The following is a 27,180-nucleotide window of genomic DNA, read 5'->3' on the forward strand; positions in this document are numbered from 1 at the left end:
TGAAGAAATACAAGAAGATAATGTATGGAATGATGCTCTGGAAAAGAGAGAGTATCTACAATTCTAGTATCAATACAATGAATATCAATAAGAATATTTATTTTATTGAAATTTACCAAATGTTCTCTTATTATCAGTTTTCTTTATGGAACTGTTAGTCCTGAGTATTATTAAAAAAACAAGTCACTTCCTTAAAGGACCTCCTTTACTAAAAGGTTTAAATAAGGTCATGTGAAAAAAAAAGACATAATGTATATTAAAAACAATTTGCCATGAGAGATAACTAGCAGAAGAAAGGCAGGTATCATTTTCTTGTTGCAGTCTGCACGTTCTCTGCCTATGAGAAAACTAAGGGGGAGCAAAACTCTTATTAAAAGACTCACACTGTGTACCTGTTCATTCTTGGTTGGAGCAATAGTGAAGTTTCTGGCTCTCCTCCCCATTATCTTTCCATGACTAAGGAAAGATATCCCCAGGGAAAGGAAACTTTAGAATCGGCTGAGAATTCAACTTCATGCTGGTGGATTGTAGTTACTAGCGTGTATCTTTGAGGGTACATAGAATTTAATTCAATCCACAAAAACACTAATGATAGAAAACACTAAAAATTGGAAAGTTTTACTTGCAAACAACAAATGACCTGTTGGGAAAGAGAAAATTTGCCTTGCTGGTCACAGCAAGAAAAGTCCTAGAGATTGAAATGTTGGTTCAATAACTAAGCACTGAAGTCACTTCTTTTGGCTTGAAGCATAAATAGAACTCCAAAGGAGAGGAAAGGCAGGTTTCCCCCTAACATTTGCGAGACCTTGGCAATAGTGCAAATGGAGGTTCTCATACCATGTAAATATTTAATATATTTTCTCACCAATTATACCCTATGTCAGTTAATCTTAAACATGGCCTCACACTTAAAATCTTCTGAAGAGTATTTAAAAATACTTATGCCTGAACCTTTTGACCCACTGATACTTAGATTTGTTGTAGACGAATTCTTGGGTCTTAGTATTTTATTATAAGCTTCTCAGATAGTGCTAGTGTGCCTCCAGGGTAAAAATATTCCGGTAGAATAATTAGAAAGTCTTCTGTCTCATGATCTATTGATAAGATGAAACTCATCTAAATTCAGACTGTGGAATATTAGCACACCAAAAACCTCTCATTAAACTTCTGTCTTTGGCCAGAGGTATTTTTGGTCATTTTTAAACTTTGCAAAAAGTGACGTTCGATGAAGAGTGCAAATCTGTGACGGGAATAAAGAAACCTAAATACATGTGCAAGGATGTAGTTTTTTAAAACATCAAGAGGCTCATGAAAACATTTTGAAAGACATTTGCAGATTGTAATCTTTTTGACCAGTCTGTGTGTAATTTGGTTCACGTACACTAGGGATGACAAAAATGAATACTTTATGGTTCTAAATTTTCCAGAACAACTAAGTAATCCACCTGAATAACATGAATGCTTTGAATAGATCATTCCATGCTGAGAGTTAAGTTTATTTCTCCTAACATGGAGAATTATCTATATTTCATATTCCAGGATAAGCATTCAACAGTGTAGTAAAGAAAATATCCTGTAGCTAGTGCTTGTCTCAGCCATTTTTTTCAAAATGTAGTAGTGAAACTTGTAATTTTTTAAAGATGCATTGTAATCAACCAATTCAATATTTTTTTTGAGTAACTGGTGTATAGAAAGAAGGATGCTAGGGAAAGACATACAGCATAAACATTAATGCATGTTAAAGAACAGTGCATGAGTTAAATAAGGTAAGGCAATAGGAAACAAAACAAAAATTACAATGCATTTCATGACTGACTCACGTGTTCTAAAAGGCTGTATTACAAATCTAGATGAAGGAAAGTGTAAGAGTGTAATAGAGATTTCAGTAAGTTTTGAAATATGGATATGATATTGCAGAAAGCAGAGAGAATGGCCAAGAGAATGACAATGTGTAAGTTTTGGAAAGACAATGAAAAAAGAAATCTATGAATTAACTACAGGAAGTTACAGAGATCAGTTGTCAAGAAATTATGTTTTTCTATAGAAGACTCTTAGGGGGAAGAGGAGGGGGAAAATGGTCAATGACATTACAAGTCAGAGGAAGATCATACGATATATTGAATGGAAGCTAAGAAATTTATCTGGTCATGTGTGTTTTAAGCTCTAAAAAGTCATTGAACCATTTTGAGAAGGGAATAATTACTGCAAGTAGTAGGTTTTAACTAAAAACTTAGAGCAGAAGAGATACTCAGACTTTACCATAAAATTTTCTCTGACTTCTCTGATGAACATTGTACTTTTTTACTTTGAGGTGAACTTGTAGAATTAGAATATGTACATTCTTTGAAGAGGAACTTAAAGGATCTTGTGTTAGAATGACTTCAATTCATTCTTTGGGTCACAACTGAAATAAAGCACTCTAAAAAGGCTATGACATAGTTTTCATTTGGTTCCAAAATAGCTTCCTAATGCCAACATTACAAAGTTATACCAGAACGAGGTAATTTATTCAAAACACTAATTTTTACAGTAACATTTTCATTACTTTATTCTGAAATCTTGGACTATATTTTCTCACAATATTTCTTTTTTTCTAGAATTATTTTCAAACAAATGACAGTAAGAAATAATGCGTGGGTTGTCTTTTAAGATCTCTTTTCTCAAAACTCTTATAAAAGATGTTCTAGGTTAGCAGCACTTGGTCTAATGGTAACTTTGTAAGGTTCTTCCTCAGAGTGGAGAAGTAAAAAAAAGTTATCAGGAGACAGAGCAGAATTAAATGCTGACTTCTTTCTTTGAAACAGGTAATGGCCATTTTTATTCTGGAAGATTTTATCATAAGCTATTATTTCTGACAGAGAGAAAATATGAGGGGCCATTTGAAATACTTAAGGACCAGCAGCATAGATGGATGTTGCATAGGAACCTGTTAAAAACGTAAATTATCTTACCTCAACCCAGACCTACTGAATAAGAATCGTACTTTGAAGGGTCCAGAGGTGACTGGTATGTACATTCATATTTACACAAAAGTTTGAGAAGGTTGTCCTATGCTAGTCGATGTGTAAGTATATGAATGAAATTTTTCTTTCTGGTAGCTAATGAGCAGGAAGAAATCTTGCTCTTTGCGATACCTTCTAGAACTCTCTCTTCTCTCTGTATTAGTGCAAAGAAGCATATATCATATCCCAGAAGGTTATTGGCAGTTATCTTGGGAGTACACCGGGGACCTTGCCTTAGGATAACGCTTACACTGGAATCTAGAATGGTGAGAAAGGAAAAGGAACTCAGTAACATCACCTCAGGGCATTTAATTTTGTGAGCCAATATGTTCTCCTGGTTATTAGAGACAAATCGAATTCTGTTCCTTCCAACTAAAGGCACATGTTAGTTGATATGTCATTGAAGCATTTACTTAAAATATGGATAATTTGCAGACATTAGGGTCTAAATTTTTGTAGAAAATTTTAAAGAAAATATAACACTAATGCACTGGTAATCTGTGCAAGAACATTTGAGTATTTGTTTTTCTTTCATTTTGGGAGGAATAATATTTTGAACTACTTACTAATATATAACTTTTTTTTCCATTTCTCACACTCATATTTTCTCATGCTTGTAGCCTTCTCCAGTTCAGACAGTGAGGGTATCCTGTATTCACTAACCTCAGGGAAAGTTTATTACTTACTAGAGAAGTAGAAAGTTCAGAAATACCTTCTTATGGAAAAATATCTTAGGGAAAAATAATCAAACATTATTTTTTGATTCAGAACACATTTTGGCTGCTAATAGCCACCAATATCTCCAGCCTGGCAGACACTGAGAGTCATGAGTTCTGAAAGCAAAGGAGTTTTATACGTTTATAAATTTTACACTTAGCTTTATTTTTTCTTTTTTTAAATTTTATTTTGAAATATAGTTGATTTACAATGTTGTGTTAGTTTCAGGTGTACAGTAAAATGATTCAGTTTGAGCTTTATTTTTTATATTTGTATACTAGTAATTTAGTTTTTAAAAAATATTATTTCACCACTATGTTTACATCATAGCTGAATTAAAGTATTGGAATGTCCAAAATATTAAAGTCACACTACAGTGCCTTGAGAGGTAAATCTTTTACAGCTCTATTTTCTCAATTCCAGGAAAAACTGGTACTGTTTCTGGTACAAACACATAAGGCAACCAAAGAAGAAACAGTATCATTTAAATATATTGATATCTGACACTATTTAATACACACTAAAATGTATAGAAAGAGTCACTGTCAGTTCAGTTGTTCTTTGTTGAAATAAACTGAAAAATCATTTAAATTAGCTTAAGCAGAAAAGAGGAATGAACTTTAACAATAATGGGATATTTTCAGAAAACAAGAATAAAAAGTAAATAATACTTAGTTGGGGAAAATAACTAGGGAATCTCATTTTTCTAGATCAGGGTTTCTCAAACCTTTCACTGTTGACGTTGTGAGCTGGATAATTTCTTGTCAGAGGAGACTGTCCTGTGCATGTAGGATGCTGAGCAGAATCTCTGACCTCTACCCACTCGATGTCAGGAGCACCTCTTTCAGTGTGATAGCCAAGTGTCCCCTGGAAACAAAGTTGCCCCTAGTTGAAAACCACTGCTAAAGATATAGATATCGATCTATGTTTCATATAGGTATTGATTTGATATAGATAAAAGTGAAGATAGATGTAAACAAAGATGGAGATACAGATAAAAGTGTTGGTATAGGTATAACCCATGCCTCATCATGAGTTTCTCTGCATCGTGATAAATGTAAGCACTGAGTTTTGCAAACTAAAATTCAGCTCCTGGAAATAAAAACAGCTTTAGACTCCTTTCTAGTGCTGTGTTTAAAATTCCCAGGAACTTATTGACTCCTTTTGGTTCACATGTCTCCCTTAGAACTACCAACGGCACTCAGGGCATATTGAGTCACGTAATATGACCGTAATTCAATAAAATACAGGATAGTGTTGGGAGAAGAATAATTACTAGAAAGGAGCAATGCTACCAGAAAACAAGGGATTACAAAGAGCCTTCATGAAATGGAAGAGAAAAAATTGTTAAAGAACTCATTACAGGAGATTTTTCTGAGCAGAAAACAAGCCTTCAAAGTGAAAGGACTCAATCAACCTTCTGGATAAATGAACAAAAATAGATACATAGATTGACACCTAAGACATAACTTTGAGATACCAACCTAAAACACACGAGAAAAAAAAAAAAAAAAAAAAAAAAACCAGCTAGTTGACAAAAGAATGAGAGTGATTTGGCACTAGTCATTCCATCTGCAATATCTGAAATTTAAAGAAAATGGAGACATATGTGTCTGTGGGAAATTACTCTCACCCTGTAATTTTATACTATGAATAAAAATTTTAGTGAAAAAAAAGATATTTTAATGTCTCAGAAATATTAGCTCACATTCATCCATTTTTTTAGGAAATCAATGGTGAATTCATAGCAAAAATATTAAAGCAAACAATAGAAAGTAAAACAGGAGATGCAGAAGATAATGAATCCAGTGACACAGAGAAAGGGAGGACCCAAAAAGACAAGTCCAGATTTGATCACGAAAAAGGCTGGAAAACAAAGCCTTTGTTAAAAGGTATTTCATGGGAGGGTAGAACTAAAATCTTAAAATATATTGAGGATACAATAATAGCGAAATTTAAGAAAAAAAGAAAGGTAATCACTAATTCTAGAGAGAAATTATAGGAAGACATGAGGCCAATATGAAGTAAATTAAAATGAGTCATAACTTTGAAAAATCACTGGAGAATGTATAAGAATGCTAGGAATATTCCCTGTGAAGTGGGCAAAAGACTTGTAAATTTGGAACTATAGAGAACAAAATAAATTTATAGAAAACTCTCTGATTCTGTAATGAATAGTATTTGTCTAACTCTAACAGTCTAAAAATACATATTTTTTTCCTTTTTGCTCTGGTTTATTGAGATATAATTTATGTATGTTAAATTTACCCACTTTTTTAGATATATAGGTCTGTGAACTTGACAAATGTATGCACTGGAACCACTACCACAAACAAGGTATGGAATATTTACCTTCTCCTCAAACCTACCCTCATGTAGGTTACAACCATTGATATGATTTCTGCCCTGTTCCATTTTTCAGAATCATGTAAATTAAATCCTACAGTAAGTAGTCTTTTTTTTCTGGTGTCTTTCTCTTAGAATAACGTTCTGGTATTTACCAATATAATTGCATATTTCAGAAGTGTATTTTGTTTTATTGTTGATAAATATTCTATGGTATTGATTTATTTCCAGGTGTTTTTTTTTTGGCAATGTATCAACCAGAAGCCACACAATAACTTGAACAGGATAATTTTAATATAAAAATTGTTAACGTGGGAATTGGAGCAATGAGGGATTGACTTATAAGAGGCAACTAGAACTCTAAAGAATATAGTATAGTCATAGGGAGAAGCCATGACACCAAGACTGAAATATAACACTCAAGGAAGAGGCTACCCTTTTCTAGGGCTGAGAACCAAACCCCATGAGAGATGGAGTAGTCATAGCTCACAGGATACTAAAGAAGTTTGGTGACACATTGACAGTGCTCACTAGAAATCTACCTTCTGAATGCTAGGGGAAGCTGGAATTTACTACAAGTTCCCCCAACTTTGTTCTTATTTAAAATGGTTTTGGCTCTTCTCAATTCTTTATTTTCCATATAAATTTTAGAACTGACTTGTCAATATAAATAAAGAATGTGGGGATTTTGATTAGAATATTGTGGGATTTACAGATGAATTTAGGGAGTATTACCATTTTAATGACATTGAATCTTTTGATCCAGGAACACTATTTAATTTTTTAACTTGTAGAAGCAATCTATATTTCAATATTTCCAATAAAAAATTTTAAAAGAACTCTCAAAATTAGTGGTCATTGAGCCATCATCTAAAATGTACTTTGTGTCATTGGAAAACACAATTATCTATTTCTAAGCAGAAAATAATGAATATTATTTCTTTTTTTTTCCTATTGGAAGGTACACCTCATAAAATCTAACATGACACATTTACTAGTAACTGACACTGATTCTGGGAAACATCAGCTGTTGGAGATACCAGATGTCTCTGAACATAAGGGGATGATATAGGACTGAAATCAAGTCTATAGTGGCAATATTTGCTGGGAATCTGAGTCCCACATCTTTTTCCAGCCTCTTGCAGTCAAATAACTAACCTCATCCCCATGAAAAAAATGGAAAGTTACTTTCTGGGGAGACTGGACTATTGAAGCTCTCATCTCAGGAACATGGAACATGCTGGAGGTTGTAATTTAGATGCTGTGATGGCATAAAGAAAAGCAAGAATTCCAGCAAAAGTCCACCATTATCTCCTTTGCCTCACCAGCAGATTAGAACATTCTTCTTTGGGGATAGTAATTGGTCTCCAATTAAAAGAAAACTGATATTAAGGTTTTGGAGGTACTATGATGAAATGACTAAACTTACCTGATTGCTTTAGTAAAGATCACTAATCAACAAGTCCCATCTGTATACACATAGTGTCCAAAGAGTATTTTCAGTGTTACATTTTACATTATGAATGGGCAGATAAGGATCACCTGATATGTTTGGAAAACTTAAAGTGAAATGTATAAAAACAAACCAAAAAAGTAGGTTAAAAGAAATCACATAAATACAGACACTGTAGGAAAAATTAAAATTTTAAAAACTATATAAGTAATACCCTGAGAGAAATAGAAGATTATATATCCAAAGGAAAAAACAGAATGTAATTTTTAAGTTAAAAAACAGCGATAAGTAAAAGTTCTTAAAATCTGAAAAAAAATATGTAGAAGGAAACAATAGAGAAATAAAAAATGCAAATAAACACAGATGGATTTTAAAATTACAGGATTAACCCAGGAAGTTCAATAACTGAATAGCAAGTTTCAGAAATAAAAGAGTTTCAGAAGAAAAGGGTATTTCGAACATATATAAGAAAAAATCCTATAACTTAAGAACATGTGTTTCCAGTTCAAAGAGGCCTAATATCTAAATGACATTAAAAAACAAAACAAAACAAAACAAAAAACACTGTAACAACCTCCAGATGGAAAGCAGGCCATATAAAAAAAGAAAAAAAAATCAGAATGGTATGGTAATTCTCACAGGAAACACTAATTGCACATCCCTGAGAAAAAATATTTCTCACCCAATCTATGTTCATCCATCTTAGAGAATACCTAAATCATCGTAAGTGGAATGTTGATAGAAATATGAATATTAAAGGTATTGCAGTTGAGAGCTCAGAAGGAAATGAGGAAAATATTATTGGAAACTGGAGGAAGAGGGATCCTTATAATATAGTGGCAGAAGACTGTGGAATATCCTACAGTTATGTGGAAAGCAGAATTTGTAAGCAATGAAACTGAATCTCTAGGTGAGGAGATTTCTAAGCAATATGTTCAAAGTAGAGCCTAGTTCCTTACTGCAGGTTATAGTAACATATGAGAGGAAAGAGTGAGATTGAGGGAAACAGTGTTAAAGAAAAAGGAAATAGAACTTTATGATGTGAGAAACTCTCCGTCTATTCAGATTGCCTATCCTAACATTAGGAGTCACTGTCAAGAAAGCCTTCTTTGAAGAGGAAGCCAAGGGTGTGGCTAGACAACCTTTTCCTAATGCTCTGGAAGAATAAAAAGAGCAGAGTATTCAATTACACATGTGGCTGTTTGAGACATTAGACTAGTGATTCATAGATCCCCTCAGCCATCTAAGCAAAAGCCAAGAATAGAGATGGGATTATCCAAGAAAGATGTGCCGATGAACCTTTTGTCTAATGGAGTGAATCCCTGAAACATTCAAGAGAAATTTACAAGGTTCTTGAGAATACTATGCCAACAGTCACACTGCCTCCTTGGACTGAAAGAAACAGAAAGAACAAAATGAAGAAAGACTGTTGGACTACTAAAATTCTGCTAGTAGGAAACAAGCTGGTAAAACTACTCAGCTTCAAACACATACTACCCTTCATGAAAAAGGAAAGAGACTCCAAGTGTGGAGGCTTGAGCCAGAAGGTAGGGCCTTTGGCTCAGAGAGCAGAGCCAGTACCGCTGAGGATTTTCCCCAGGCCTTGGAACCTAAGATTGCTTGCCCAGTTGGATTTTGAAATTGCTTAGGACTGGTGACCTCTTTTTTTCTTTCCATTTTCTCCCTGTCTGAATTGACACATTGATAACTATTATCCTCCTGTGGTCTCACCATTGTATTTTGGGAGCAGATAAGATATTTTCTAGTTTTACAGATCCACAAATAGAGAGGAATTTTGCCCTTGGATGGATTATATAGTGAGTTTTGCCTATATGTAATTTTAGATAATGAGATTTGTGCCTTTGTGATAATAATTAGATGAGATTCTGGACTTGAGATGATACTATAATGACTTGAGACTCTGGGATATCTGGGAATGGGATGAATGTGTTTCAGGCATGTAGGATGGGCATGAATCTTTGGGGGTCTGCAGCAGACAGAGTAATGACCCTCCAAGATGCCCACATCTGAAACCCTGGAACCTTACGTGGCAAAAGGGATTTTGGAGATGTTAGGTTAAAAAATCTTGAGATGGGAAAAATTCTGGATTATCTGGATAGGCCCAATATAACCTTAAGGGTCCTAATTAGAGGTAAACAGAAGGATGAGAGTCAGAAAAAGACAGTGGGATGATGAAAGCTGAGAGAGAGAAAAATTAAAAGATGTTTGCTGCTGGCTTTGAAAATGTAAGATAATGTTAGAAGCCAAGAAATATAGAAGACTCTAGAAGCTAGGAAAAGCAAGAAAACAGATTTTCCTTTAGAAGTTTTAGAAGGAATGTAGTTCAGCTGACCTATTTTAGACATCTGATCTACAGAATAGTATGATAATAAATTTGTGTTGTTTTAAGCCACTAAGTTTATGGTTTCTTCTCCCTAACCTAGCCCTTATCTCCAAAGCCATTTTTTCCTTCACACTTCCACTTTCCCTGTGATGGAGAAATAAGACAGAAGGAACAGAAATCAGCAATTTAATGCAACACAACAAACTTTATTACATGGATTTCACGGTAAACTTTAAGCAAATAATCTCAGCAATTCAATAGGGGGATTTGATATATGGAAGGAGTGAGCAGATTGGTTTCCCAGAAGAGTCCCTCATCCTTCATAAAAAAGGTGCATCAAGGTGCACATTGGACCACACAGGCAGCAGGTTAAATTGATGAGTGCCATTCCAGGGCTCAGTGTCCAGTTTATATATATATATATATATATATATATATATATATATATATATATATATATATATATATATATATATATATATATATATACACACACACACACACACACACACACACACACACACACACACACATATGTATAACATCTATGTAAGCTTAAGCTTGAATAAAACTCTCAGGTTTATCAGTCTCCCTAGAAGTCACAGTAAGAGTTTTAAGCACAGGCACCTTCCAAAAAACACTTGAGGAGGTTGATTCTCCAAAGCAATAGTCCCCAAGTCTATAAACATACATTTGTATTGTTTTAAGTCACTAAATTTGTGATAATTTGTTACAACGGCGATACAGAACTAACACATCATCCAAACTATTAATCCAGCATGAAAGCAAAAGAAAGATATTTCAGACATAAATGAGTCCAAAAATTCATTCCACATACTCTTTCCCAGGAGGACCTTGAATGATATGTCTTTCAAACAGAAGGAGGAAACTCCAAAAGAGGAAGATATTGTATCCTAGAAACCAAAAATAAAACACAGAAGGCATATGAATTTCTTCCCTCTGTAGGCTACTATTTTCTTTGGCTTATTTCAAGACAACAGCATGCTTCAGCTTCATCAAAACTTTACAACTTATTTTTTGACGTACAAAAACATATTTTTTCACCAAAAGTTTGCAACTATAAGTTAGGAAACAGAATATCTGAAAAACTGGTGTGTAGAATTCTGACAAAGTTCAAAGGGAAAACAGTTTTCATGAAGAGTTAAACAGTTTGGTTTTGAATCATGATTCTTTCTTATAGAACAAGAATGAGAACAAAAATAAAAACAGCATAGCATATGCCATGAACTTATTCTCTGTCTTAGGTCAAATTCTTTAACACACACACACACACACACACTCGCACGATAAGGAGGTGGGCTTGTAACTATTCACATTTAGAGATGACAAAACTGAGGTTTAGGGAGGTGAAGGAATTTGCCGATGACACAACAGTATTGAATAAATGAGAATTAGCCTATTTCTACTCAGACTATGGGCTACTGTGCCAGGTTCATACCAGATACCATCATTTCTTATCATAGAGAAAAATTTCCTGTTTTACATTAAGGATAAGGGTCAAAATAGAAACAGTCATGAAGTCAAAAGGTATTCCTGCTTGACTGTCTGAACTCTCATTGGTGTCACAATCATTTTAAGAATAATTTGAAATAAGACCCCCTCACCTGGAGGTAGTTAAGAGCCATGGTATATATTTACCTGCCATAAAAATGTTTTTCTTATACATAGTGCCTAAAAAGTGTGGGATATGTTTCCCCTTTTTTCACAGCTGGAAAAGCTCAGTATCTAATTCATTTTTCATGGTGTAATATCATCTGGTTTTAGGCAGTGCCAAAAAAGAAACAAAAAATGAAGTGAACAGAATATATGTTTTTAAAATGAATGTGAGCCATATACGCTGGTTTCATATCAGATTCTGAAATGGTTTTTCCACAGAGTGTGAAAAATACCTAATAAATAAAACATTCCAACTAGAAATCCATGAATTTGTTTGTGAAATTGATTTTATTTAAGAGTCATCAAACAGGGATTAAGTAACTACTATGTGCTTGTTGCTGTGATATATTTCCTTCTTTATAACACTAGAACTAGCAACAATCCTGTGAAGCGATTTTATAATGGAGCTCCTTTTGACAGAGAAGTCATCTATAACAGAATTATAACTAATTATTAACAATAGCGCTGTTTGAAGCAAGTATTCTAATTTCTGCTATAGCTGAGCTGAATAATTTTTTCCTATAGTTTTAAAGGAAAACTTAGTTAAGGAGATGTATCCTACCCAGAATTTTAAAAGCAAACTACTCAGTCAGTAAGAGGATGGATGTGTGTATGTGCTTTTTTTCAAAGAGATAAAACTTTAAAAAATAATTTATTCCTATTTTGGTATAAAGGCAAAAGTGCTATTTTGAGGTAAAACCATGAATATCAGAGTGTTACTTTAAGTAGGTTGATTATAATAAAAGTGTTCTGGAAAATTATAAATCAGCTTCTCTTGCCTCAAAAGCTTTAAAATATATAATAAATTAGAAAGAAAACACATTAGTTAAATGTTAATTTTACTCAATTACTTATTCCCAATCTAAGTTTGAAGGGGAAAATTATTACTTAGTTTACACAGCAGGACATTTTTTAATATATAAAACTTTCAGGAAATTGTTTTAGAAATGATGTTTAGATTACTACTGGAAGGTGGCAGATTGAGGAAAGACATTTACCTTCTTCCCTCCCAATATCCTATGGAGAGGAAGGAACATTTATTTTGAAACGTGTAAATGCAAAGCATGGTTCTGGAAAGCAAGGAAGTATGTTATTAATGCATTTCACTACCTTGGAGGAGATTCTGGAATGTAGCATTGGTATTAGATTGGAGGAGCAACTGAGTAAAGTAAGTGTAATCCCAAATAGGCACAAGAAGATGACTACACAGGAGAGAATCCTTCCCAACTGTATCCTAGAAAAACTCAAAGCTCTCAGTGTACATGCACAAAGCATGGGAAGCAATGCTAAGGAGAGTCAAATGCAGAACTGTCTACAGAAGTGCCCAGCCTATTGTACCTCTCCAGACCCCAGCTATACAGAAGAGCAGACCACTCCTTCTTAGACTGCACTGCAGGCTTCATACCATCTATGCAACCTCTAAATTAGAGTTCCTTAGTGTTAGGTCATATGATATTTTCTCTGCTCTATACTATTTCCTACTTTATTTAAACTTTTCTCACTTCTGGAGTATCATCTATCTGTTAATGACTGCCATTTCTATTGACTGTATTCCCTACATTGTATATTTCATCCCCATGACATTTATTTTGTAGCTGGAAGTTTATACCTTTTCATCTCCTTCACCTATTTATCTCTTCCCTCTATCCACCTTCCCCACTGGCAACCATCTTTTTCTTCCCTGTGTCTGTGACTCTGTTTCTGTTTTGTTATGTATGTTAATTTATTTTGTTTTGTTTAGATTCCACATATAAGTAAAGTCATACAGTATTTCTCTTTCTCTGACTTATTTCACTTAGCACAATACTCTCTAGGTCCACCCATGTTGTTGATGGGCACTTAGGATATTTCCATATCTTGGTTATTGTAAATAAAGTTACAGTGAACATTGGGGTGCATGTGACTTCTCATATTAATGTTTTTGTTTTCTTTGGATAAGTACCCAGCAGTGGAATTTCTGGATCATATGGCAGTTTTATTTTTAAATTTTTGAGGAACCTCTATACTGTTTTCCACAGTAGCTGCACCAGTTTACATTCCCACCAACAGTGCAAGAGTATTCCCTTTTCTTCATATCCTCCCCAACACTTGTTAGTGGTTGTCTTTTTGATAAAAGCCACTCTGAGAGCTGTGAGATAACTTCTCATCGTGGTTTTGATTTGCATTTCCCTGATGATTAGTGACGTTGAACATCTTTTCATGTGCCTGGTGACCATCTGTATGTTTCCTTTGCAAAAATATTTATTCAGGTCCTCTGCGCATCTTTTAATCAGTTGTTTGTTTTTTGATGTTGAGTTGTATGAGTTCTTTGTATATTTTGGATATTAACCTCTTATCGGATATATTGTTTACAAATATCTGCTCCCATTCAGTAGGTGACATTTTTATTTTATTGATAGTTTCCTTCATGGTGAAAAAGCTTCTTAGTTTGATGTAGTCCCATTTGTATATTTTTGCTTTTGTTTCCCTTGCCTGAGGAGACATATCCAAAAAAATATTGCCAAGACCGATGTCAAAGTGTGTATTACCTATGTTTTCTTCTAGGTTTCCTATAGTTTCAAGTCTTACATTTAAGTCTTTAGTCCATTTTAAGTTTATTTTTGTATATGGTGTGATGGCATTTAAAAAAAAAATTCTCCAGTATGTATCTAGACACTAGAGCTCCAGATTGCCTACTAACGTGTACAATTGCCTACTAACGTGTACGATAACGTGTTTTAAGACTCTTGTAGTGACACTAATTGATTAATGTCCATTCACCCATTCTGTAGTAATAAAACTTTCATTATCCTTTAGGGAACCACTTTTTCATCACTCATCTCATATGATTAAGATTAGGTTTATTCTTGTACCTGCTCCAAGCATCAGCTTATAGCTTATGTTTAGCCAATTACATGAATCAATTCTGATCAATGAGAAGCAGGTTAGTTCTTTTCCTGAAGTTATTAGAAAACAAAAACCAAAAAACCTATTCTACTGGGGTGGTCAAGGTGAAAGGAGGTAAGCATGGGGATTTATGGGGCTGCAATGAAATGACAACTAGTCAACTACACACACACACACACACACACACACACACATTCACAGGACCTGGAGCAGAGAGACAAAGGCAGAATTTTGACAACATAATTTGAACCTCACAGTTCTGCTTTTTTTCTCAGATGATCATGTTTTTGCTACCTTTGGGGTGTTGCTATATGGTTGTAGCTTCCTTTACCAGGGATGCTCTAAGACTCTAGTCTTTTCATTGTTCCTTCCTTCTCACCTTTAGGTCTCAGTTTAAATATTAAATCTTAAGAGAGATCATGACACTCAAATTGGCACTTACAGGGACTTCCCTGTTGGTCCACTGGTAAAGACTCTGTGCTTCCAATGCAGGGGGCATGGGCTCAATCCCTGGTCAGGGAACTAAGATCCCACATGCCATGACCAAAAAGAAAAAATGGCACCTTCAATAGTCTCTATAAAGACAAGATTTGCCTGTCATATCACATATTTATTCAATTTATATGGAGTGGAGTCGGGCTAATATAACATGGCACAATTAACCATCTTTTAGGGTTTTTTCTTCAGTGACAAATGTAGCACTGTAAAATAATGGATTTTAAAACACAGTGTTTCAAGAAACTGATATGAAATTTACCATGGGCAATGAGATTTATTAATGTGAGTTTTAGAAAGCTGTTTGTGAAGACAGTTTGGCTTTAGTGAAGTGAAATCAATCTATAATAATTACAACTGAGTTATTGCAATTGATTATTCCAAAAGAATTTAACTTTTTATTTATGCCAATACTTAGGTTCTGAAGAAGATTCAACATTGTGCAATTCCATATTTTTCCTATTCTGCATAAATAACATTTCTTCCATCTGAGTGTAATTTCCAAAAGCAGTCTTTGAATACTCATATTCTGCTAACTGAAGACAGTTCTATGTTTTTACTGAGTACCATTGCAGTTCTTATACTGGAAGATAGATGTTGACAACAAAATCAGTCAAATCTATAGGTCATTTTGAAAAAAGTTGCCTCAGATTGTTTACCAAAAGCAAAAGAGAGTGAAAAATTAGATCTATTTCTCCTCCTACTAAGGGTAGAGTGGTTTTGAGAAGATTTTCTCAAGGAAAAGATCAATGTCACTAATAATAAAAAGTTTCTAAGTCTAGTAAATTTATATTATTATGTTTATTTAAATGTTCAGATAAGGTCACATTTGTATACTTAGTTAATGTCTCTCAAAGTTTATAGATATTTAATTTCATTTCGGATTGCCTTTAATGATTTAGAAACAACTTATTGGCATTCTTTAAATCTTAGGAGGTAAATAAATATGTGTGACTATATTTCATTTTCTTTAGAATCTGGGACTTAATCCTTAAAAATTCTTCACATTGTGTATGTCAGATTATGGTCATTTATGTTAGAGATTTGTGTTAGAATAGAAGTCAGATAAAACATAGGGAGGGCTTCCCTGGTGGCGCAGTGGTTGAGAGTCTGCCTGCTAATGAAGGGGACGCGGGTTCGTGTCCCGGTCCGGGAAGATCCCACATTCCACGGAGCGGCTGGGCCCGTGAGCCATGACCACTGAGCCTGCGCGTCCAGAGCCTGTACCCCACAGCGGGAGAGGCCACAACAGTGAGAGGCCCACGTACCACAAAAAAAAAAAAAAAAAAAAAATTAGGGAGAACAGAGGAGAAAAGGTTTATTCAAGTTCAGTTTTCTTTTTCTTGTAAAATAATTGAATATTAAATACCTTGCGGGATACTTCTATTCTTTGGGTGTTAAAAGTAAATGAACCGGCAAGAGGAAGATGGCGGAAGAGTAAGATGCGGAGATCACCTTCCTCCCCACAGATACACCAGAAATACATCTACACGTGGAACAGCTCCTACAGAAAACCTACTGAACACTGGCAGAAGACTTCAGACCTCCCAAAAGGCAAGAAAGTCCCCACGTGCCTGGGTAGGGCAAAAGAAAAAAGAATAAACAGAGAGCAAAGGATAGGGACAGGACCTGCACCAGTGGGAGGGAGCTCTGAAGGAGGAAAGGTTTCCACACACTAGGAAGCCCATTCACATGCAGAGACTGCAGGTGGCAGACTGGGGAGCTTCGGAGCCGCAGAGGAGAGTACAGCAACATGGGTGCAGAGGGCAAAGTGGAGAGATTCCTGCACAGAGGATTGGTGCCGACCGGCACTCAGCAGCCCGAGAGGCTTGTCTGCTCAACCACCAAGGCAGGCGGGGCTGGGAGCTGAGGGTCGGGCTTCAGTTGGAGCGCAGGGAGAGGACTGGAGTTGACGGTGTGAACAAAGTCTGTAGGGGTAGTGCACCACGGCTAGCCGGGAGGGAGTGCGGGAAAAAGTCTGGACCTGCCAAAGAGGCAAGAGACTTTTACTTCCCTCTTTATTTCCTGGTGCGCGAGGAGAGGGGATTAAGAGTGCTGCCTAAAGGAGCTCCAGAGACGGGCACGAGCCGTGGCTAAAAGCGCGGACCCCAGAGACGTGCATGAGATGCTAAGGCTGCTGCTGCTGCCACCAAGGAGCCTGTGTACGAATACAGGTCACTATCCACATCCCCATTCCAGGGAGCTTGTGCAGCCCGCCACTGCCAGGGTCCTGGGATCCAGGGACAACTTCCTCAGGAGAACGCACGGCACGCCTCAGGCTGGCGCAACGTCACTCTAGGCCTCTGCTGCCGCAGGCTCGCCCAGCACTCCATACCCATCCCTCCCTCCGGCCTGAGTAAGCCAGAGTCCCCAAAGCAGCTGCTCCTTTAACCCTGTCCTATCTGAGCCAAGAATAAAGGCCCTCCGGCTACCTACACGCAGAGGAGGGGACAAATCCAAAGTTGAAACCCGGGAGCTGTAAGAACAAAGAAGAGAAAGGGAAATCTCTCCCAGCAGCCTCAGAAGCAGTGGATTAAAGCTCCATAAACAACTTGATGTACCCTGCATCTGTGGAATACATGAATAGACAACGAATCATCCCAAATTGAGGAGGTGGACTTTGAGAGCAAGATTTATGACTTTTTTCCCCTTTATCTCTTTTTGTGAGTGTGTATGTGTATGCTTCTGTGTGAGATTTTTGTCTGTATAAATTTGCTGCCACCATTTGTCCTAGGGTTCTATCCGTCCATTTTTTTCTTAATAATTATTTTTTATTTTAATAACTAGTTTTATTTTATCTTACTTTATTTTATTTTACTTTATCTTCTTTCTTTCTTTCCATCCTTCCCTCCTTCCTTTCTTCCTTCCTCCCTCCCTCCCTCCTTTCTTTCTTTCTTTTTCTTTCTTTCTTTCTTTCTTTCTTTTTCTTTCTTTCTTTCTTTCTTTCTTTCTTTCTTTCTTTCTTTCTTTCTTTCCTTCCTTCTTTCCTTCCTTCCTTCCTTCCTTCCTTCCTTCTTTCTTTCTTTCTTTCTTTCCTTCTTTCTTTCTTTCTCACTTTCTTTCTTTCTTTCTTTCTTTCTTTCTTTCTTTCTTTCTTTCTTTCTTTCTTTCTTTCTTTCTTTCTTTCTTTCTAATTTTTCTCCCTTTTATTCTGAGCCATGTGGATGAAAGGCTCTTGGTGCTACAGCCAGGAATCAGTGTTGTACCTATGAGGTGGGAGAGCCAACTTCAGGACACTGGTCCACAAGATACCTCCCAGCTCCACATAATATCAAATGGTGAAAATCTCCTAGAGATCTCCATCTCAACACCAGCACCCAGTTTCACTCAACGACCAGCAAGCTACAGTGCTGGACATCCTATGCCAAACAACTAGCAAAACAGGAACACAACCCCACCCATTAGCAGAGAGGATGCGTAAAATCATAATAAGGCCACAGGCACCTCAAAACACACCACCAGATGTGGACCTGCCCACCAGAAAGACAAGATCCAGCCTCATCCACCAGAACACAGGCACTAGTCCCCTCCACCAGGAAGCCTACACAACCCACTGAACCAACTTTAGCCAATGGAGACAGACACCAAAAACAACGGGAACTATGAACCTGCAGCCTGCAAAAAGGAGACCCCAAACTCAGTAAGATAAGCAAAATGATAAGACAGAAAAACACACAGCAGATGAAGGAGCAAGATAAAAACCCACCAGACCTAACAAATGAAGAGGAAATAGGCAGTCTACCTGAAAAAGAATTCAGAATAATGATAGTAAAGATGATCCAAAATCTTGGAAATAGAATAGACAAAATGCAAGAAACATTTAACAAGGACGTAGAAGAACTAAAGATGAAACAAGCAACAATGAACAACACAATAAATGAAATTAAAAATACTCTAGATGGGATCAACAGCAAAATAACAGAGGCAGAAGAATGGATAAGTGGCCTGGAAGATAAAATAGTGGAAATAAGTACTGCAGAGCAGAATAAAGAAAAAGAATGAAAATAACTGAAGACAGTCTCAGAGACCTCTGGGACAACATTAAACACACCAACATTTGAATTATTTGGGTTCCAGAAGAAGACGAGAAAAAGAAGGGGTCTGAGAAAATATTTGAAGAGATTATAGTTGAAAACTTCCCTAATATGGGAAAGGAAATAGTTAATCAAGTCCAGGAAGCACAGAGAGGCACATACAGGATAAATCCGAGGAGAAACATGCCAAGACACATATTAATCAAACTGTCAAAAATTAAATACAAAGAAAACATATCAAAAACAGCAAGGGAAAAGCGGCAAATAACAAACAAGGGAATCCCCATAAGGTTAAGAGCTGATCTTTCAGCAGAAACTCTGCAAGCCAGAAGGGACTGGCAGGACATATTTAAAGTGATGAAGGAGGAAAACCTGCAACCAAGATTACTCTACCCAGCAAGGATCTCATTCAGATTTGATGGAGAAATTAAAACCTTTACAGACAAGCAAAAGCTGAGAGAGTTCAGCACCACCAAACGAGCTTTACAACAAATGCTAAAGGATCTTCTCTAGGCAAGAAACCTAAGAGGAGGAAAAGACCTACAATAATGAACCCAAAACAATTAAGAAAATGGGAATAGGAACATACATATTGATAATTACCTTAAATGTAAATGGATTAAATGCTCCCACCAAAAGACACAGATTGACTCAATGGATACAAAAACAAGACCCATATATATGCTGTCTACAAGAGACCCACTTCAGACCTAGAGACACATACAGACAGAAATTAAGGGGATGGAAAAAGTTATTCCACGCAAATGGAAAACAAAAGAAATCTGGAGTAGCAATTCTCATATCAGACAAAATAGACTTTAAAATAAAGACTATTAGAAGAGACAAAGAAGGACACTACATAATGATCAAGGGATCATCCAAGAAGAAGGTATAACAATTGTAAATATTTATGCACTCAACATAGGAGCTCCTCAATACATAAGGCAAATACTAACAGCCATAAAAGGGGAAATCGACAGTAACACATTCATAGTAGGGGACTTTCACCAATGGACAGATCATCCAAAATTAAAATAAAAAGGAAAGACAAGCTTTAAATGATGCATTAAACAATATGGACTTAATTGATATTTATAGGACATTCCATCCAAAAACAACAGAATACACATTTTTCTCAAGTGCTCATGAAACATTCTTCAGGGTAGATCATATCTTGTGTCACAACTCAAGCCTTGGAAAATTTAAGAAAATTGAATTGTATCAAGTATCTTTTCCAACCACAATGCTATGAGACTAGATATCAATTACAGGAAAAGATCTGTAAAAAATACAAACACATGGAGGCTAAACAATACACTACTTAAAAACAAAATGATCGCTGAAGAAATCAGAGGAAATTAAAAAAAATACCTAGAAACAAATGACAATGGAGACACGACAATCCAAAACCTATGGGATAGAGCAAAAACAGTACTAAGAGGGAAGTTTATAGCAATACAATCCTACCTTAAGAAACAGGAAACATCTCAAATAAAAAACCTAAACTTGCACCTAAAGCAACTAGAGAAAGAAGAACAAAATACCCCAAAGTTAGCAGAAGGAAAGAAATCATAAAAATCAGATCAGAAATAAATGAAAAAGAAATGATGGAAACGATAGTAAAGATCAATAAAACTAAAAGCTGGTTCTTTGAGAAGATAAAAAAAATTTATAAACCATTAGTCAGACTCATCAAGAAAAAAAGGGAGAAGATTCCAATCAATAGAATTAGAAATGAAAAAGGAGAAGTAACAAATGACACTGTAGAAGTACAAAAGATCATGAGAGATTACTACAAGCAACTCTATGCCAATAAAATAGACAACCTGGAAGAATTGGACAAATTCTTAGAAATGCACAACGTGCCAAGACTAAATCAGGAAGAAATAGAAAATATGAACAGACCAATCACAAGCACTGAAATTGAAAGTGTGATTAAAAATCTTCCAACAGGGCCTTCCCTGGTGGCGCAGTGGTTGAGAATCTGCCTGTCAATGCAGGGAACATGGGTTCATGCCCTGGTCCGGGAAGATGCCATGGAGCAGCTAGGCCCATGAGCCATGGCCACTGAGTCTGTGGGTCTGGAGCCTGTGCTCCACAATGGGAGAGGCCACAACAGTGAGAGGCCCGTGTACAGAAAAAAAAAAAAAAAAAATCTTCCAACAAACAAAAGCCCAGGACCAGATGACTTCACAGGCGAATTCTATCAAACATTTAGAGAAGAGCTAACACCTATCCTTTTCAAACTCTTCCAGAATATAGCAGAGGGAGAAACACTCCCAAACTCATTCTACGAGGCCACCATCACCTTGATACCAAAACCAGACAAGGATATCACAAAGAAAGAAATCTACAGGCCAACATCGCTGATGAACATAGATGCAAAAATCCTCAACAAAATACTAGCAAACAGAATCCAACAGCACATTAAAAGGATCATACAACATGATCAAGTGGGGTTTATTCCAGGAATGCAAGGATTCTTCAATATACGCAAATCAATCAACGTGATATACCATACTAACAAACTGAAGGAGAAAAACCATATGATCGTCTCAATAGGTGCAGAGAAAGCTTTCAACAAAATTCAACACTGATTTATGATAAAAACCCTGCAGAATGTAGGCATAGAGGGAACTTTCCTCAACATAATAAAGGCCATATATGACAAACCCATGGCCAACATCATTCTCAGTAATGAAAAAGTAAAACCATTTCCACTAAGATCAGGAACAAGACAAGGTTGCCCACGCTCACCACTCTTATTCAACATAGTTTTGGAAATTTCAGCCACAGAAATCAGAGAAGAAAAGGAAATAAAAGGAATCCAAATCAGAAAATAAGTAAAGCTGACACTTTTTTGCAGATGACATAATACGATACATAGAGAATCCTAAAGATGCTACCAGAAAACTACTAGAGCTAATCAATACATTTGGTAAAGTAGCAGGATACAAAATTATTGCACAGAAATCTCTGGCATTCCTTTACACTAATGATGAAAACTCTGAAATTGAAATCAAGAAAACACTCCCCTTTACAATTGCAACAAAAGGAATAAAATATCTAGGAGTAAACCTACCTAAGGAGACAAAAGACCTGTATGCAGAAAATTATAAGACACTGATGAAAGAAATTAAAGATGATACATATAGATGGAGAGATATACCATGTTCTTGGGTTGGAAGAATCAACATTGTGAAAATGACTTTACTACCCAAAGCAATCTACAGATTCAATGCAATCCCTATCAAACTACCACTGGCATTTTTCAAAGAACTGGAACAAAAAATTTCACAATTTGTATGGAAACACAAAAGACCCCGAATAGCCAAAGCACTCTTGAGAATGAAAAACGGAGGTGGAGGAATCAGGCCCCCTGACTTCAGACTATACTACAAAGCTACAGTAATCAAGACAGTATGGTACTGGCACAAAAACAGAAAGATAGATCAATGGAACAGGATAGAAAACCCAGAGATAAACCCACGCACATATGGTCACCTTATCTTTGATAAAGGAGGCAGGAATATGCAGTGGAGAAAGGACAGCCTCTTCAATAAATGGAGCTGGGAAAACTTGAGAGGTACATGTAAAAGTATGAGATTAGAACACTCCCTAACACCATACACAAAAATAAGCTCAAAATGGATTAAAGACCTAAATGTAAGACCAGAAACTATCAAACTCTTAGAGGAAAACATAGGCAGAACACTCTATGACATAAATCACTGCAAGATCCTTTCTGACCCACCTCCTAGAGTAAGGGAAATAAAAACAAAAATAAACAAATGGGACCTAATGAAACTTCAAAGCTTTTGCACAGCAAAGGAAACCATAAACAAGACCAAAAGACAACCATCAGAATGGGAGAAAATATTTGCAAATGAAGCAACTGACAAAGGATTAATCACAAAATTTATAAGCAGCACATGCAGCTCAATAACCTAAAAACAAACAACCCAATCCAAAAATGGGCAGAAGTCCTTAATAGACATTTCTCCAAAGAAGGTATACAGAGTGCCAACAAACACATGAAAGATTGTTCAACATCATTAATCATTAGAGAAATGCAAATCAATAGTACAATGAGATATCATCTCACACCAGTCAGAATGGCCATCATCAAAAAATCTAGAAACAAGAAATGCTGGAGAGGGTGTGGAGAAAAGGGTACACTCTTGCACTGCTGGTGGGAATGTGAGTTGGTACAGCCACTATGGAGAACAGTATGGGGGTTCCTTAAAAATCTATAAATAGTACTACCATATGACCCAGCAATCCCACTACTGGGCATATACCCTGAGAAAACCATAATTCAAAAAGAGTCATGTACCAAAATGTTCATTGCAGCTCTATTTACAATTGTCCACAGATGGAAACAACCTAAGTGTCCATCATCAGGTGAATGGATAAAGAAGATGTGGCACATATATACAATGGAATATTATTCAGCCATAAATAGAAACATAATTGAGCTATTTGTAATGAGGTGGATAGACCTAGAGTCTGTCATACAGAATGAGGTAAGTCAGAAAGAGAAAGACAAATACCATATGCTAACACATATATATGGAATTTAAGAAAAAAAATGTCATGAAGAACCTAGGGGTAAGACAGGAATAAAGACACAAACATACTAGAGAATGGAGTTGAGGATATGGGGAGGGGGAAGGGTAAGCTGTGACAAAGCGAGAGAGTGGCATGGATATATATACACTACCAAACGTAAAATAGATAGCTAGTGTGAAGCAGCCGCATAGTACAGGGAGATCATCTCGGTGCTTTGTGACCACCTAGAGGGGTGGGATAGGGAGGGTGGGAAGGAGGGAGATGAAGGGGGAAGACATACGGGAACATATGTTTATGTATAACTGATTCACTTTTTTATAAAGCAGAAACTAACACACCATTGTAAAGCAATTATACTCCAATAAAGATGTAAAATAAAAGAAAAAAAGAAACAGAAAGATTAGCCAACGCACTGCTACTCAGAGCCAACACCTAAAATAACTGATTCGAAACTCGAAAGTACTTTTAGCAAGAAGGCTGGATTGTAGGGACACTAGAGACAATTTTACCAATGAGCAAGGAGTCTGACCTCATAGCAGCATCATGACGAGGACAAACAGGAAAGGAACAGTATGGGGGATGCTGTGGGCAGATACTTGAAGACTTCCAGTTACCAAGTATTTCATGACAAATCAAACTAAACTTGGGGTATAAAGAAAAGAACATTTTATTATGTTCATGGTATAAAAAGGTAATGAACAGAAAACTCAATCAAATAGAGTGGGGAGACCAGAAGGGGGAGCTCTCATTCCCTACACGGGTAGCAGAGCCCAATAAGAAGAAAGACGCCTTTTCTTTTCTGGTGAAAACTTAGCCAATGAAAAGCCATGGACTATAGCCCTGTCTCCCAACTTCCTTTGTAGCTCTATGAAAGCTACTCCTTCTCTGGCCATGTGGGGACTTGCTCATGGTACAACACGGTTGCAGACCCTGAATTGCAACTCTTTCTGCTGATCCTGAGTAAATCCTTCCTTGCTGGAGAAATATCTGGCAGTCAATTTATTCTAGGTCAATAACAGATACTATAGATGAGGAACTTGGGCAAAGCACCAGAAGTAAACGCTTATTGTCTCTGATGTCTGATATCTGGAGATGTAACTGGGAAGACTTCAAAGGCTGGGAGTAACTGGGGCCTAGATTCATCTAGAGGCTTTTTCGTATGTATGCTGACAAAACTGAGCTGGGAAAACTCAAAGGCCAGCCTTAGTTGGTGCTGTCGATTGAAGTTCCTACACTGGGACTGCTGTCACAGGTGCCATGTGACTTGGGATTTCTTGCAGCAGGGTGACGTTAGGTTATCAGGTCTTCCTACATGGAAGCTTACCCAATCCCATATAGACTGTTTCACTAAACAAGGTGGAAGTTGCATAGCATTTTGCTATATAGCTTAGAAAGTACAGCACCCTCTGCTACATTGTATTGGCTGTGACAGAGACCTGCCCAAATTCAGGGAAAAAGGACATATTCCCATCTCTTATTAAAGATTATCAAATAATTTGTGGTCATGTTTTAAAACCACCAAAGTTTGGCCTCTGTCCACAAACTATATACTTCTATTTATTTCTTCCACATGCAAAGTACTTTCACTCCTTCCCAGGATCCTACAAAGGTCTCATCTCCTTATATATCATCAAGCTGAGGCTCATGGTCTACAAACTCAATCTAATTCAAGCCCAGGTACAGAGGAGTCTTCTCAGAATGACTGCATTTGATGCACAAACAAGATATCTTCCCTTTAAAAAACCCAACACACAATGGTGGGAGAAGATAAAAAAAAAATTGTCATTGAATCAGAAGTCTCAGGCTTATCAGGATAATTGTGTTAAATGTGAAGCTATGCAGTTATTCCCATTGTATGCAAATTCTAATAATTAGATTTTAATGTGACAAATTTTAAAAAGTAATTTTAAATGCTTTATACCTATAATTTATAGTTGCACATCATCAGCTTATAATCAATGAGATTTTATTATTTCAAATTAGTGAAGGAAGAAATTCTAAATTAAGGTTTATTTTCCCAGAAACAAGAAGATGAAGCACACAAGTTAGATGATCAAATATTTAGAGACACTGTCAATAGAATAAATTATATTGCAATGGAGGTGGGGGAGACAAAACTCACTGGGGCTTGAATTGTTTCCTCTAGGTAATAAAAACAGTAATGACTAATTGCCACTGGATATTGGAAATTGTAGGTGCCAGTTTGCTTCACAAGAAATACCAGGGGAAAAAAATAAACTAATCTCAGACACTTTCTTGTATAAAATTGAGAGCAAATTCCTCTGATTTTAAATACTGTAATTGTCACAAAGCCTCCCAACATAAAGAAAATATTAAGTCTTTATTATGGGAGGCTGAGAAGATTGGTAATTATATGCCAGAAAACATAAAGCTTTTGGCAGAAAATGTTCTAATGGGGGAAGTGATAACACAAAGGCAAAATATTATAACTCTAAACAGGAAATAAAGAAATATGTTTTACTGTTCCTTATCTCCCAAAATTACTATGAATAGAAATAGTGAGATTATGTGAGTTAGATCAAATCTTTTTCCTAGTCAAATTGTGTAAGTACTATGAATAGACAGCAAATAAAATAAAGATAAAACTCCAAGCCCTGAAGCCTGTGGGGTATTCTACTCTATTCTTTGGAGTCAAGTGTTTGAATGAAACAAATCTCATCTCTATGTTGATCTGCTGTCTGGAAGTCAATAAGTTTTAATTCTAAATGTTAAAGCTACAATGTCATTAGAAGACTCTATTTGATGATACTAGGACTTTTGTCTCTGCTTCAATGCCAGCATTTTACCTACTCCAGTGTTAGGCTTGCAACACCTCTCTGAGGCTTGAATCTAACTCACTGTTTTAGCTTGGTATTTAGTTCGCTAAACTACTTGTTCCCATGCTGATTCTAACAATTTCCAAGGAATGGATAGGGGTTCCTGGGAAAAAGTTGTGTGCCTAACAGTTAAGTAGAAGTTTCCTCCTGGTATTCCCCTGGCAAAAGGAGGAGGCAGAGGGGATTCCCCAACAGTATTACAGGAATTTATACAGGAATAAGAAATTTCTAACTCCTAAATTTCTTGTTAAAGGCACTAGGAAAACTTAACGATAAATTATTTTATAAAATGAATGATTCAGCTCTAATATGATTGTTAGGAGTTTCAGAGTTTCAGAGTAGTTATGATTAAGGAAGCTATAATAACCCCTTGACTAAAAAAAAAAAAAAGGCATGTCTTCATATGACTTAGCAGTAATGAGGACAAACACAACTTTTTTTTTTAATTACTTGAAAAAATTCACTTGAACAGATGTACTTGCATATTATCTATCGATCTAACTAGCTTACACTCCCAGAGAACAAACACTTATTTGTTTTGCTTTCCCCTTAGAAATATTAATGGCATCTTTTTTGTTTGTTTGTTTGTGTTTGTGTGTGTGGTACGCAGGCCTCTCACTGTTGTGGCCTCTCCCGTTGCGGAGCACAGGCTCCGGACGCGCAGGCTCAGCGGCCATGTCTCACGGGCCCAGCCGCTCTGCGGCATGTGGGATCTTCCCGGACCGGGGCACGAACCCGTGTCTCCTGCATCGGCAGGCAGACTCTCAACCATTGCGCCACCTGAGAAGCCCTATTAATGGCGTCTTTAAATGTGCTA

Source organism: Pseudorca crassidens, chromosome 5 (genome assembly GCF_039906515.1).
Source record: "Pseudorca crassidens isolate mPseCra1 chromosome 5, mPseCra1.hap1, whole genome shotgun sequence".
NCBI classification, from domain to species: domain Eukaryota; kingdom Metazoa; phylum Chordata; class Mammalia; order Artiodactyla; family Delphinidae; genus Pseudorca; species Pseudorca crassidens.